Source organism: Pomacea canaliculata, linkage group LG1, assembly GCF_003073045.1.
Source record: "Pomacea canaliculata isolate SZHN2017 linkage group LG1, ASM307304v1, whole genome shotgun sequence".
Taxonomy (NCBI): domain Eukaryota; kingdom Metazoa; phylum Mollusca; class Gastropoda; order Architaenioglossa; family Ampullariidae; genus Pomacea; species Pomacea canaliculata.
Genome location: NC_037590.1, coordinates 28570544 through 28584062, shown reverse-complemented (window position 1 = coordinate 28584062; position 13519 = coordinate 28570544). Strand labels below are relative to the sequence as shown.

General features: G+C 43.7%; 1 protein-coding gene across 1 annotated transcript in view; it reads left to right on the top strand.

Moving 5' to 3' along the window:
* Positions 1-8625: 8625 nt before the first annotated feature.
* The window catches only part of LOC112574878 (calcium/calmodulin-dependent protein kinase type II delta chain-like), a 99161-nt gene continuing 94267 nt past the window's right edge, over positions 8626-13519 (top strand). Inside the window, exon 1 of the mRNA XM_025256214.1 lies at positions 8626-8775. The gene's annotated coding sequence lies outside the window, so the exon portion shown is untranslated. The remainder of the gene's footprint in view (positions 8776-13519) is intronic.

The following is a 13519-nucleotide window of genomic DNA, read 5'->3' as shown; positions in this document are numbered from 1 at the left end:
CGAATTTGTCGATGACAGGCAAGTGTGTGCTCAATCGTGATGTCGTTCACTGGCAAATGTGTCTGATTACTGTGATGGGGGCACACAAGTAGCAGGGACCTAAAGATTTGCTAACTGCAAGAGAGGTAATTACTCCCATCGCCTGCTACCGTTGCGGTTCTGTAAGTGAATCAGTCATCTGCAGATCAACGAACTTTTGTTGACCTTAATCAAGTAATTGAAAGGTAACCCAAGCTCTTTTTTTGTTTTTCAAGCTCACTGTAAGATTTCAATTCCCCAAATCCCTATTCCAGTCGAGAGATGTCAGCCTTCGAGCACTGCAGTTCTCTCGAGGGTTTGGAGAGAGATCACGACAAGACACTTGATGAGACAAGGAGGGGGGAAGGGGATTGGTGTTTGACGCCTACTGATCAGACAAGAATTAGTAGAACATATTCAAAGCTACAGTGACCTTAAAAATTATAATTTAGGTCAATTCAAGTATGCTCTTGTCTTAGAACACTATCATGCACGTTTGTACAACGGGTAGCGCTTGACCTTGCAAGGCGAGATAGGACCACTGGTCAGTCAACGGAACGGAAAATCAAGGGTGCGCATACCAAAAGCTATTTCTGGAAATGAATATTTAAAAAAAGTAGAAATCCCATGACTCTCCAGGGACATCAGCTTCCAAAGCCGACCATCGGAGGTTTTCTCCTGGTATTCCTCCCTCCCTCCCTCTCTCCTCATAGGACGAAATCACTTGTACGTGGAAGCACTTTCCCACCAAAGCAAGAAAGCAAGCAACCGACCGACCTACCAATCGACCAACCATCCGTGGCTCTCTCTCTCTCTCTTTACCTCTTCATTTCGGGAGAGACAGGAGCAGAGATGTAGCGACAACCGTGAGCTGTAATGAGGATGTCACCTCCCGATCTTAAAGTAGATACTTAGATTGTAGAATCAGGCATTCAGGTTATCGAGCCGACGTTTGTGTTAATTATTATCAGTTAGTAGTGTAATTAATAAAGTTTTGTTCTAGGAAGAGCAGTTTGAGGGTTATGGATTATTGTCTTGTGTTATTTATCCGCTGCAGCCTCGTCTCCCTCCCTTTCCATTCTATGACCCTTACCCTTATCTCTCCGCTCTCTGGCCTACGTCACAAAGGCACGTGGCTCTCGGTTAAGGGGGGACAGCTGTTAATGTCTAGTAGCTTGGTGCTCAGCTACACTCTTTTCTTATTCCTCTTTTTTTCCTTTTTTTTTCTGTAATGGAGGCGCGTCTCCCGGTACATGTCAAGCCGTCCCCAGATATGTTTACGGGATGGATATCGGGGGAACCAATCCTGGTGCCGGGGTCATCCCGTTATATTTGTAACAAACTAGTGATAATTAGATAATTATATCCCTTTGCCTGTAATCCTGTTATTAATCTCATGTTTGAATAGCGTTAGCATTTAAAAAATAAAATATCGGCCTCTAGTGTCACTGTGTTTCAAACAGTGTTTTGGTCTTGCGTTCACAAAATTAGCAGTTGCGCGAGGCAAATACATTCCAGAATTCTTAAAAGTGAAAAAAAGGTAAGCAAAAAGTAGAAAGCTATAATCATCCCGGTGTTCTTTTCTTTTACGAAAAGCAGACATTTACAAAAGTCGTGCTTGTCAAAATTTTGAGGATGGGTTGGAACGAATCAGCTTTCTTCATACGTTTGGAGAAAGAGTAAAGCTGTAGCTTGAATACTGTTTTTATTTTCGCAGACCATGTATTTTTTTCTGAAGACGGCGCCTTGCGAAAATTGAAAATGTTTGTAAATTCGTGTTGAAAATAACTTTCAGTTAAAAAAAAAGTGAAACTAAAATTTGCCGATGGCGAACATGAACTGTAACAGGTAAGAAACATTCATAGTTTTCACGAAATGTCATCTACAGGATACACGAACGTTGTGTTCTTGCCTGCATATATTCAGGTAAACTGTTTTTTCCAGAGAAGTTGAGCACGCGCGTGTCCGAGTGTACTGGTCCATGCACGCATCCAGTCCACTGGTCCCTTGCAAGCTTGCGGCACACGCCCGACATGAGTGCGCGTGCATTGGTGCATGCTGCTGGTGGTGGTGCTGTGTAGCCGTGGAGAAATGTAACAGTAGCAGTGCAGCATACACACACACACTCTCCACACACACACTCTCTCTTCACACACACACACACTCTCTTCACACACTCCACACACACACACACGCTCCACACACACACTGCCGGCGTTGACTGTTCTAGCACGACAATGGCGGGGGCAAATCCCCGCGGATGTACAGAGGCTGCTCGACAACAGCGGGGATTAAAGCTCCATCGATCTAGCGCAGCAACGGCTTCTGTCCACTCGGCTGCCTCCCAGACACACACACACACTTACACACACACATACACAGGGTCGCATAGACACACAGGATTCCCCTCGCACAGACGAATTCGCTTTATCGTCTTCCCCACTTTCTGCTGCAGTTAGAAAGATAATTTATACCGATCTTAGAATTTTACAAAATATTATTTCTTTTCTTAAAATGTCGTGCTTCTAACAGATTAAATAGACTTGATGCAACAGGTCGAAAATTATAGAACACGTCTTGTCAGTAATGTTCAAAACATTTTAAAAACACCATTGACACAGTCCAAGCACATGGCTGTGGAGCTTTTCTAGACCCCCCCCTCGAACAATCCCCAATTTACACAGTTTAGGATCATATAGAGGGTAAGAACACTTCTATTCAGCTGAGTTTAAAGCATTGACACAGTTTAGGAATGCGTGTTTGTGTTTATTTAGACAGTCACCACTCAGCCTAAGAACATGGTTTGACATTTAAAGAGCGCTCATCACGTATCTCTGTGATTTTGTATCAGAACAGGTCATTGCGCTTTAAAAACGATTATCTGTTAATCTTGAGTAACGTTTGATACTAATTTTTCGATCAAATAAATTATGCAAACTTTAATATTAACTGGACATTTAATCAGCGACTTAAAAAAAATCATTCACAGAGAGGATGGCTTTATTTATGGAAAAAAAAGCAGGAAAAAAAAGACAAATTGCTTATGTGACCTAAGATACATAGGGTACCCGGACATACATGGAGTAAATTACTGAATCCCAGAAGTTCTCGTGGCAGCCCATAGTAAGGTCACAAAGGTTAAGAATTTGACAGACTGGTGGTGTTTGGGAACACCTTTCTCGTCCAGAACAAAAAGCCTCATACCTGTACAATCCTGCACCTACATTGTTTGTATTGTCTCTCACTGCAGTGTCCTGTTGCCAGTAAGTGGACTGTGAAACTCGCATGACTGACGTACACGTTTACAAGTTGTTTACACATTTTATATGCATAAGAATAAGGAATTTCTACAAAACTGAGATTGAAAATATTGACCTTGCTGCTAAGCTTTTCAGAATTTGAAAACAATTTCTAACGTTGCCTGGATTAAAAAAATATTCAAAATTAGTATGTATGTACCTGAGTGGGCCTCTTGTTTAATTTTTAAATCTTTCTTTACATGACTAATATTTTCTCTGCTTAATGAAGGACGTGGTTGCTAGGAGAACAGGAAACAGCCTTCGACCAAATTGAATTAGTTATGGTGGGACCGTTTCACGACGGCATAACAAATGACTAACAGGGCATGGTGTGTGTGTGTGTTTTAGCGGCAGGTAGGCAGGGGAAACGGACGTACGTGAAAACACGTGTAAAACACAATTTGTATGTTGTGGAGTGAATGATTAGAGTAATCCATGATGTTATAAAACAAGAACTGTGACATAATTCTTGGTCTTAAGTCAGAGTTTGTACCTCGTGTAAGTTATATTGCATCTCATGGGTCTTGACTGAAACTAAATTAGAGAACTTCGGTAACAGTAGAAACTTTTCTGTAAATAAAATAATTATTACTGTCCCTGTAGGAATCTCAAGATGTTCTGTATCACAAGCTGTGCAAAGGAGAAACGGCTGCTGCATACCGGAACCGCCTCTTCCGTCACACGATGCTGTTGGCTCGTTTCCAGATTGTTTTGCATAGGTGAAATGACGGGCTCGTATCGTTTTGCTTTTTGTTTTTGTTTTTGTTTTTTGGCACCAGGCTTTGCAAGCTATAGATAAGAGATTATGCACTCTGATTTCCGTTTTACAAACAAGCGTGAAGTTGAAGGACACCTGTAAATATAGCTCCACTCATAGCTAGAACAAATTTATGTAATAACCCTCAAGAAAGGTCAACGATATGTCAAACAGAAAAAAATCAAACTAAAGTGTTCCCTCTTTCAGTAATGTGTCAGGCTGCATGTGTTAACGGTGCAGCGATAGACCCGACCAACCATTAGAGCCTCGACACAACCACCGGAGAGCTCACTGAATGAATTTCTGCTTCCAGACTGCTCGCAGGAAGTGTTGTGAAGGTGTTTCCAAGTGAGTGACGATCGAGGGTTTGGGTATTTGAAATAATGAACAATTAAAGAATGGAAATCTGTTCCTAATAAGTGTTTACTTTACACTAAAGGATTACGATGTTTCGTTTATTTTAAAACATTTTGCCCTTCTCCAGATCATCCAGCTAAATTTACTCAACGTCACAGACACAGACAGGTAGTTAGCCCCTCAACCAACCCTCCAAAGACAATCCAGATGTGAAGCAGATCAGTTCATAGACCGCCACCAAAGGTTCTTGAAATGTGAAGGACTTGTTATAGCTGAATGGACTCTGAGCCTTTACACAACCTCCTCCTGAGGTCCAGCACGTGAACAGAACAAACACTGACCAAAGTGTGTCGCACGCTGGGAACTGCAGGCTCGGGAAACGCTCGGAGTAATGGGTATTTCGTCAACATACTAGGTCCAAATTTGTTTGCCAATACAATGGGACTTTATGACACTTTGTCATTTAGGAATTTGGCTAGTTGATAACCTTTAACCGGGAAATGTCGCTGAACGTTTGACAAAGTTTGGCAAAATTGTGTGCGACAAAGGTCACAGGAAGCCATTGGCTCTAGTGCGAACGTTCGGTACCTTGGAACTTTGATTACTACCACGAACTAAACTGTTTGCTAGTATCATGGGAATTGACGACAATTTTGCAGTCTTTAAAGACTCCTGTATAGAAGATATTTATAAATTGTTTCTATGAAGTAGTCTAAAACGGTTTCCAGTGTTCTAAAAAGTGTTACAAAGGTCTGGTGCAGCAGGTGACTCGGTGAGAGCCATCTAGTCGAGACAAATTGAGGAATTATGTGTCTCACGTGCTCTTGCACAAACGGTTCTCTCCCATTCTCTGCCCCCTCCCCAGAGAAACGTGGCACCAATGTCCGCCGCGTCAGTATACCGCGATCATGTGATCATGTGTATTGATCAGTCGGAGGGGCGCGCGCGTGCGCGGATGCGAGACTACTGCAGCAGAAAAAAAAAATCCGTCGGGTCTGTCGCCGTATGTGTACCTTGTCGCAGTAGTGAGAAACTGATGGGGAGGATGGTCGGGGGGAGTCTTCCACTTCCAGCCTGTGACGTCACACTGGATTCTTTGTCAACAGCAGTAAACAGGTCTTGTGTTTGAGGCTGCGACACTTCAAAAGAAAAAAGTTCATCAAAGCACACGCTATGTACAGTATTCTGTGGGTGAACACAATGATTACCGTGTGCATGTATTGTGCAGCAGAGTACTACTCACCCTCCGTCGTATCGAGGTATATTAGTGGGTGTATTGTGGCCAAGTGCTCCATTTATCTGTGCACCCCCAGTAGAGTGGACGCCATTGACCCGAGGACAGTGTGAGCTGATAAAGAGAGATTGCAGCTCTCTGTGCCCAGCCTACACTGACATGGCAACCACAAGAGGATTATAATTTATTTGCTGGTCACATGAAATCGCGGGGTAAAAGTGTTGTCATAAACAACATCCTACATGTGCCAGCTGTCAACAAGTATGCTCGGGAGACCTGGCACTATCTCCACCTCCTTCAGTATCCTTCCAAACTTTGTGGACATTTTTATGCATAGGGACGAGAAAAGGAAGAGCTAAAGAGAAATGATTGTGTTTTCAAACCACCTCAAACATGTCATCGTTAGTAGATCATTGCTGCTCGACTTTTACATTCCATCCTGTGATTCATGAGTAAACCTCAGTACCATTCAGACTATGTTCAGATGAATTACCAGGATTCTTTGACTGCATCTTCAACATTTTTTTTTTCCTTTTCATTATTTAGTTTTTTTATGTACTCTTTCAACCCAAGCTGGGCACAGTCTTCTCTCATTCCACAATGTGCTTTGATTCCTTGCATCTCGCTTGTATCCGTCAGGCCATTACCTTCAATTTTCCTTTGCCAATAGGAAGTGATTTCAACAACAAACGTTTTGCGGTAATCGAGTGTGGATCAATAGGCCGATGCATTATGTCAACTAGATAGGGTTAATGTCTACAGACACCAAACAACGGACTAATGGAGCATGGGCAAAAAGTGTTAATGTCAGCATCACAGACAAGATACGTGCACTCCTGTCAAAGGTTAACAAAAGGACTATGTGATCCGTAAAACTATTTTACCAATACTCTCTGCTCCAGCGAGAGTTTGAATATAATTTCCTTTATACCTTTTTAAAACAGCTGACGAGATCTGGGAAACAAACAAATAAATAAATAAAACGGCGGGTTGCTAGTTGTATATGTTCTCCAGCTAGGCTGTGACAGCTTTATAATTTCTTGCAAATGTTATTGCTGACATGACACTACAGACCAACAACCAGCCAACCGATCAATCATGCAGATTTTTTTGGGGGGCATCCCTATGCCTGTAAAAGTTTTTAAATTGACTACGAAAAACATATTCATCTTCCACCCTGCCTCTATGACAACTGTTGTCCGCAGCCTGGAGGTGGCAGGAAGACGCTTGGTGCTGATGTCCCTGCCCGCCCTCCAAACTCCCAGATTACTCGATTGCTTTCCCCTCCTCTCATGCTTCCATGTTCGTTCGTGCTTCGGTCTACTCCTCCCATCCTACTCCACTAATGTTAAGGTCCTTGTTAACCTGGCAAATGTCAAACGTCTAGCTTAGAGACGAACGTTCTGGACATTCAAACTCTGGTCAACTCTGGTTGGTTGAGGACGGCTTTTATTCGTGGCTAGCTCTGGGATACCAATATTTAACAACTGGTAAGCATATGGGGGTTGCTAGCTGTCGAATGTGATAGCGAGTGAAATAGAATGTTTACATATTATATTATGTTTACATAGAAGGACCAAGTTGTATTTTGTGACGATACTGCAGTCATAAATTAATGAAATATTAGCAGTGAGCTGACTCTAGTGCACCCTGACCCAGGTCACTTTGATCCACAAAGACCTAAAGATATCACGTGTACTGAACAATTTGTTACAGCACAATGTCTACTAGATTGTATCGATATAGATATTTAACAATGTACTACCTTCGTTTAACACCTTTAACCCTTTATATTCGCCTCGGGTCTAAAGTCACAGAGGGCACGAGGTCACATGTTGTCATGTGTAACGGGAAAAAAGGCCAGGTTAAAAAAAAAAAATTAATCTTCGTCTGTTTTGTCTATTTTAGGAAATTTTCGAGATGTAAGCATCATCAGATAAATGTCTTGAAGATGTGTGGTACAGACAAGCTGTCTTTAAAGAGGTCAACAGCTGACCTCACGAGCTGCTTGTTAGTGTCGGAGAGCACATAAAAATGGCGTCCAGGAAACCTCAGAACAGTGATGCTTCTCGCAGAAAGCGGCCAGCTAGCTATCTGAGATGTCAATGGCATGTGCGACAGTGTAATTGCTGTTAGAGAGCAGACGAGCGCACTAGTAGCAGGGACAGGTCATCCAGCCTTCTTGTGGATGCTGAGTGCGCGCTGGGCCACGTCCTCCTGACGACATGTAGCAGCCCAGTACCACGACCTTTGTCCTCGCTTATTTCTGTTTTCAAACTAAAAATAAGGTTTAAAATGTGTCTTCGCATCCCGATGTGCAATCTGAGTGATTCGACTATCTGATCGATACTTAATTAATTGATCATCTTTAGCATCCGGAATTCAAACTGGAAAATGTAGCTAGTATATTTAAATTTGTTAATTGACTGGTAACGTGTTCATTGTATGAAATACAAACAAATTTCGACTAACTGGTGAATCAGTCGTCTGCCTGGCGCGTTTAGTCCGACAGCAGGAGAATGATTGCTTTTTGGAATAATGGATGTGGGCTTTTTTCTACAACGTTTTTACAAAGCCATCAACAACATCATCGCCTGGCTCAACTGCCACAATTTATTTCAATTTAAATAAATCATTGCATGTCGTGAATGTGGGAAATGTCGTACTTCAGGTAAAGGACGTTGCGGGGAGGGTTGGGGGATAGAGAGAGAGGTCTTGCTTGCAGTTTTGTACAGATATGTAACTGGCACAAGACTGCGAACTTCACTTGCAAGCTCCGCTCCTGATGTCTCCTCTCTCCCTCCTGCACTGTCACAATGCACATGCCGTGAGTGTGCGAAGACAGGCGCGTGCGACAGGCGCATTCTTGGGTGTGAAGAGCCAGCGACAGTTGGCGAAGAGGGGCGGCCGGCCACCCTCATTGCACAGACGCCGGTGATCCGCTCTCGCCCGGCGCACGGCAAGCATCCAGTGCAGCGGCCGCCTCGCTACCAGACGCTGCAACCGTCCTCACCAGTGCCAGCCAGTGCTGCCGTCCGCACGACAGGTCGAGGCGACTGTGTCACATACAACATCCTCCTCCTCCTCCTCCTTGGCTGACACCGTGCAAGGTCTGTCAATTGCTCTTTGCGTATCTGATTGCACGTGAGTTCATATGTATGTGTGCGTGTATGCGCGATTGTCTGTGTGTGAGGTTGGGAAGGGGTTGGTGGGTGTGTGTGCGCGCGCGCAGTCGTCCCCGCACATATATTGCTAGCATATTATTTTCGGTCGATCTGTGAGAAAATTACTTATTTGCCATCTGTGCTGGAATCCGTCACAGCCATTGTCTGCATTGCTGGCTGGCACCCAGGCGAAGAGTGGCCTCCGACTGCCGCTGTGAGTGGGACTGGCGGAGTGTGTCAGCGTGTCATATCGATGAGCGCAAGCATCTGAGCATGCTGCTGCTGCTGCTGGTGGTGGTGGTGCTGCTGGACCATACTGCTCCATTTCCGTATGGTTGGTCTGTAGAGAACTGTCGCAGCTGTTGTCTCCACATCACAGGTGCTGACAACCCTACTGGGGTGGCGGTTCGTCCACCCTGTCTGTGGTCTGAACTTGGACGAGCTTGATGTTCTCTGGTCAGGATCTTTGGCTGGCTCTCTCTACACTTCTAGTTCTGGTTTCGCCAGGAAATTTTGTCCTTGATGTAAAGAGTTATCTTTCCCAGCATCCACGCGACATCAACACTAGGTGGCGTGTTTTCCCTTCCCAACCACAGCTTCCCTCTTCTTGATTCAATCGCTGCCTGCAAAGAAAGAAAATCCTTTTGTTCCGTCCGAAAACAAATATTTTTCTGACGCAGTGAACCAACACCCATTCCCATCTAGTGAGCCACATGAAACTAGAAGATAAATAATTAAAAAGTCGAAGCGCTCTGTTTCTGCTCTCTGTCTTCTGTGCTGGATGCTGATAGCTTTCCTAGCAAAACACAATAAAGAGGCGAAAGTCGAAGACATTAGTAGCCGTAGAGGCAGTAGGGGTGTAAACTGTCACTGGGAAACACACCTGCCCCTCCCCTCATTGTGCCTCCTTTTATATTGTCTGTTCCTAGATGCTCGGCCAAGTGAACTTCTTCAAGCTGCTAGCCTCCAAGAGAGAACTACCCACAAAAGAATTTAGAAGCTGGCGATTCGCCCAAGTTGTGTCCGTCTCCTGTTTAGCAGAAGCCGTCATTCAAACATACAAAATTTCCACATAAATATCGAGTTGGGTGCAATTTGTTAATGGCTGAGATGAGCTGGGTACACAAATCTATGTCTCCAGGTATGAAACAGGGACCTGTGAGCTGTCCACGGGGATGTGGTACCAGCAAACACTTCCATGTACATGTCTGATGTTTGTGCTTTGGATATTTTGTACCCTACCACACGGTGAACTGCCTTGGGCGATTTGTGTTTGTTCTTAATTGATCACCTTTCAACTCCAGGTGAAATTTTATGTTTACACGCGCTGAGAACACGTCCAAGATAAAGCAAAGTAACAAATAAAGATGGTGGATGTGAGATATAATCGTTTGACAACACGACTCGACCGACCAACTCCATCATTACCTCGAGAGGAACATTACGATAAGACTACTGACCTCTACCTTGACAGTAATGTGCTCAAGTATTAGGTGTTAAAATATATATCGCAAATGAAAAATGTAATATTTATTGGCAGATGAATCCTCAAAGAGGTAATTAGTACTTTAAAAAAATCGGACTTGAGCTGTGCTGTCGTTCTTAGTCATTGCGATGTCATCAACAATTCTGTCAACAATTCTATCGGTTTGTGGAATCTCAACAACTGAAACAATTCGTCGCTCTCTTGTTTGCTAGTAAACACTCCAGGCTCTTCTCTGAAGCTGCTTGTGACAACCGGGGTCATTGCTTTGATAACTGTTTATCCACTTTAGAACAGATCGAAAACCAAATTTAAAAAGTTTATAAACGCCCGTGTGACGCACTGACATGACTTAGCGATTTTCGAAAAAAAAAATTCCGATTCTTTCCGTAGAACAGTTTTAACATTTCGAAACGCTGTGCAGGTGAGACCAAACATTATTTAACGTTTCTGTGCTTTATGTGTTATCAGCTAGTTAAAATGTTTTAATCAGAAGCAAGTAATATTAAAGCGTCAAGAAAAGCGCGGAGAGCTGAAGAAATGAATTAAAAAAAAGCAACGAAACCGTATTAAAATCGTTCATACATTTTTTTTCAGTGAAACATTTGTGACAGGTTCTCACAACCCCTCACAAAACTAAACATGCATGTGCATGTATAAACACACACACACAGAGGGACACACAAGTTACGCTTCCTGTCTCCTCTTTTCAAGCTTCTGTCATATGTACGATAACTCACTCCTGCTACCCGACATTCGCTGGGTACCAAGACGTTTTTGACCAGCGGATGTAAGGTAATCAGCAGTGGGATGATGGGAATGTTTTTCATATCATTTCATATCAAAACTCATCGATTTTTCTAAATAATAACAGCAGTAACAACACATAGTAATAGTAGTAGTAACAAATAATAAAGAACATAAGCAACCAACAACAATAATAATACCAGCAAACGACAATAATAATACAAACATCTAACCACAACAACTTGTATGAGAACATTTCGTGACAACTAGATGAGTGGGAATCGGATGATGAATTGATCGTTGCATTATTGCTTGGCTGAGAGCAGTAGAAAGAAGTCGGACTCCCCCACCCCACGGCGTTAAACATGTAGCAGGGCTTTATTGTCGCTCGTCCACCCAGTCGCTACTCGGGGTCATGCACGGGCGTCGGCCAACGTGTCATCGCCTCAGGATGAAACATTGAAGGCTTTTACGGGTGAGACATGAAAGTCCTCATCCGACAGGCGAGTGACAAGAGAAGCAAAGAAATGATGTGATGATGATGATGATGAGGATGAGGATGATGAAGTCTGTCTTCAAGGTGTTACTCATGCGTGGTATGGGGTATGATGACAGACGGGTGTAGCACCATGTACAGTGTGCCTATAGTAGAGGGATGACATTTTGCAAGCACGAGAGTCGGTCTGCTTTATGATAGTGAAGAGTGTATCATGTATGTAGCTAATGAAACCTAAGAACATTACTAAGCTGGAGCAATCCCAGTATTTTTTTCTTCTCTCTCTCTCGCGCGCATACGGTAGCATCACCCTTTAAAGTCCATTTGATGCTAAGCCCACCCGACTCTCTTTGTGTGCATTTTCCTGTATTCTTCTGCTAGTAAATCTGTGATCTCTCCTTGTTCGTCGGTGGTCTGGTCAGTCAGCAGATGTGCATGTTGTTATTGTTATTGTTGTTGTTATTGTTATTATTATTATTATTATTATTATTAAGGCTTTGATGATTGTCAGCTTATTTCGGTTATAGGTAATTGACGAGAATATTTTTGAGATGTCCTGTAGTTCTATAGTCATCCATCTTCTCAGAAGGTCACTCCAACTTGAACTCTCTTCTCGGTGACGTAAGCGAAGCAATAATTATTCAGATTTAAAAAAAACCCGAAATCCATTACAATAATAAGAATGGAAGAAGCGGCGATAAAAATGATGAGGTGATGCTGATAACAGAGGAACCTACTCACAACAGCCAGAGATTTTTTCTAGTCAGACAGCAGCCCGAGAGCTTTCAGTTAGGCAGCAGGCAGGAAGCTTTCAGCCTGGTCATCTGCAACAGCCAGGCCTCTTTTTGCCCTGCTCTCACGTGGGGGGGGGGAATATGAAATATGAGAGTGCCTCCCCCATTTGAGCAATCTGTGTTCGATTTCTGGATGCGGAGCCAAGCTCGAGGGACTATTCAACGCCAGCCAGCGGCACACAACCCCTGACAGCCTCGCCCCCTTTAGTTCCCATCAGCTACAGCGGGAGGCAGGGTCCTTGCAAAATTGGATTCCTGCTGGCGGCCGGCGAGAAGCCAGAGGACCTGCTGGTGGAGGCAACGGCAGCAGCGCGCATACTGAGCAGCTCCGCTACACGGCGATGTTCGGCGTCGAGTCCCAGCAGGAAGACGGGTACTGCGCATGCGTCTTCAATACCAGACGTGCTGGAGGGGATGACGTACTTCCGGTTGTCATCGGCATCGCAAGTTCGGCATGAAAGTCAAGCAGGCGTGCGGTGTCATATTACTGCCGTTGTTTAGGCATCTGTTTATTGCTGTTTTATTTGTTAATCGGATTTTAGTGCTGATGCCTTTCATGTCTCACAGCGTAGACTACGAGTAGCGGCTGAGAATTTAAATTAACAGGAGCTGTAAGGTCGTTGTCCGTTTTGGCAAGTGCACTCGCACTCTTCCGGTACACTGTGCACCTCTGTATTACACCGGCTTTTTTCCTGCTGACGAAATGGCTTCATGTCTTGACTGTCGGTGGGAACACATTCATCTGATAGACAGGATTTGTTATTTCATGGCGTGGATATACCATGTTGATGATGAGGATGACGACGACTATGATTATATCGCTACTGTAATTGAAAATGATGACAATGATATATATATATGTGTGTCAATCATGGTATTTAAGAGAGATTAGTGTGTTGCAGACAACTGTTTGAATGTTAGCTGCTTATTTGTGCTTTATGGCAAATCAGGAACTAAGATTGTATCATGGCAACCCAGGAAGGCGGAAAATATAGACAAAAATGACCTTGCCGGAGACGAGATTTGAACCCACAACCCTCACCGCACTGGTGACAAGCGCTCTATCGCGGGACCGCACCTTGCGTGTGAAGGCGGCGAGGACGCCAGTGTGGAGATCTCTCTGAGTTGTGTGGACAACAGATTGTAATGAGTGCTTTCTTGTCGACTTCA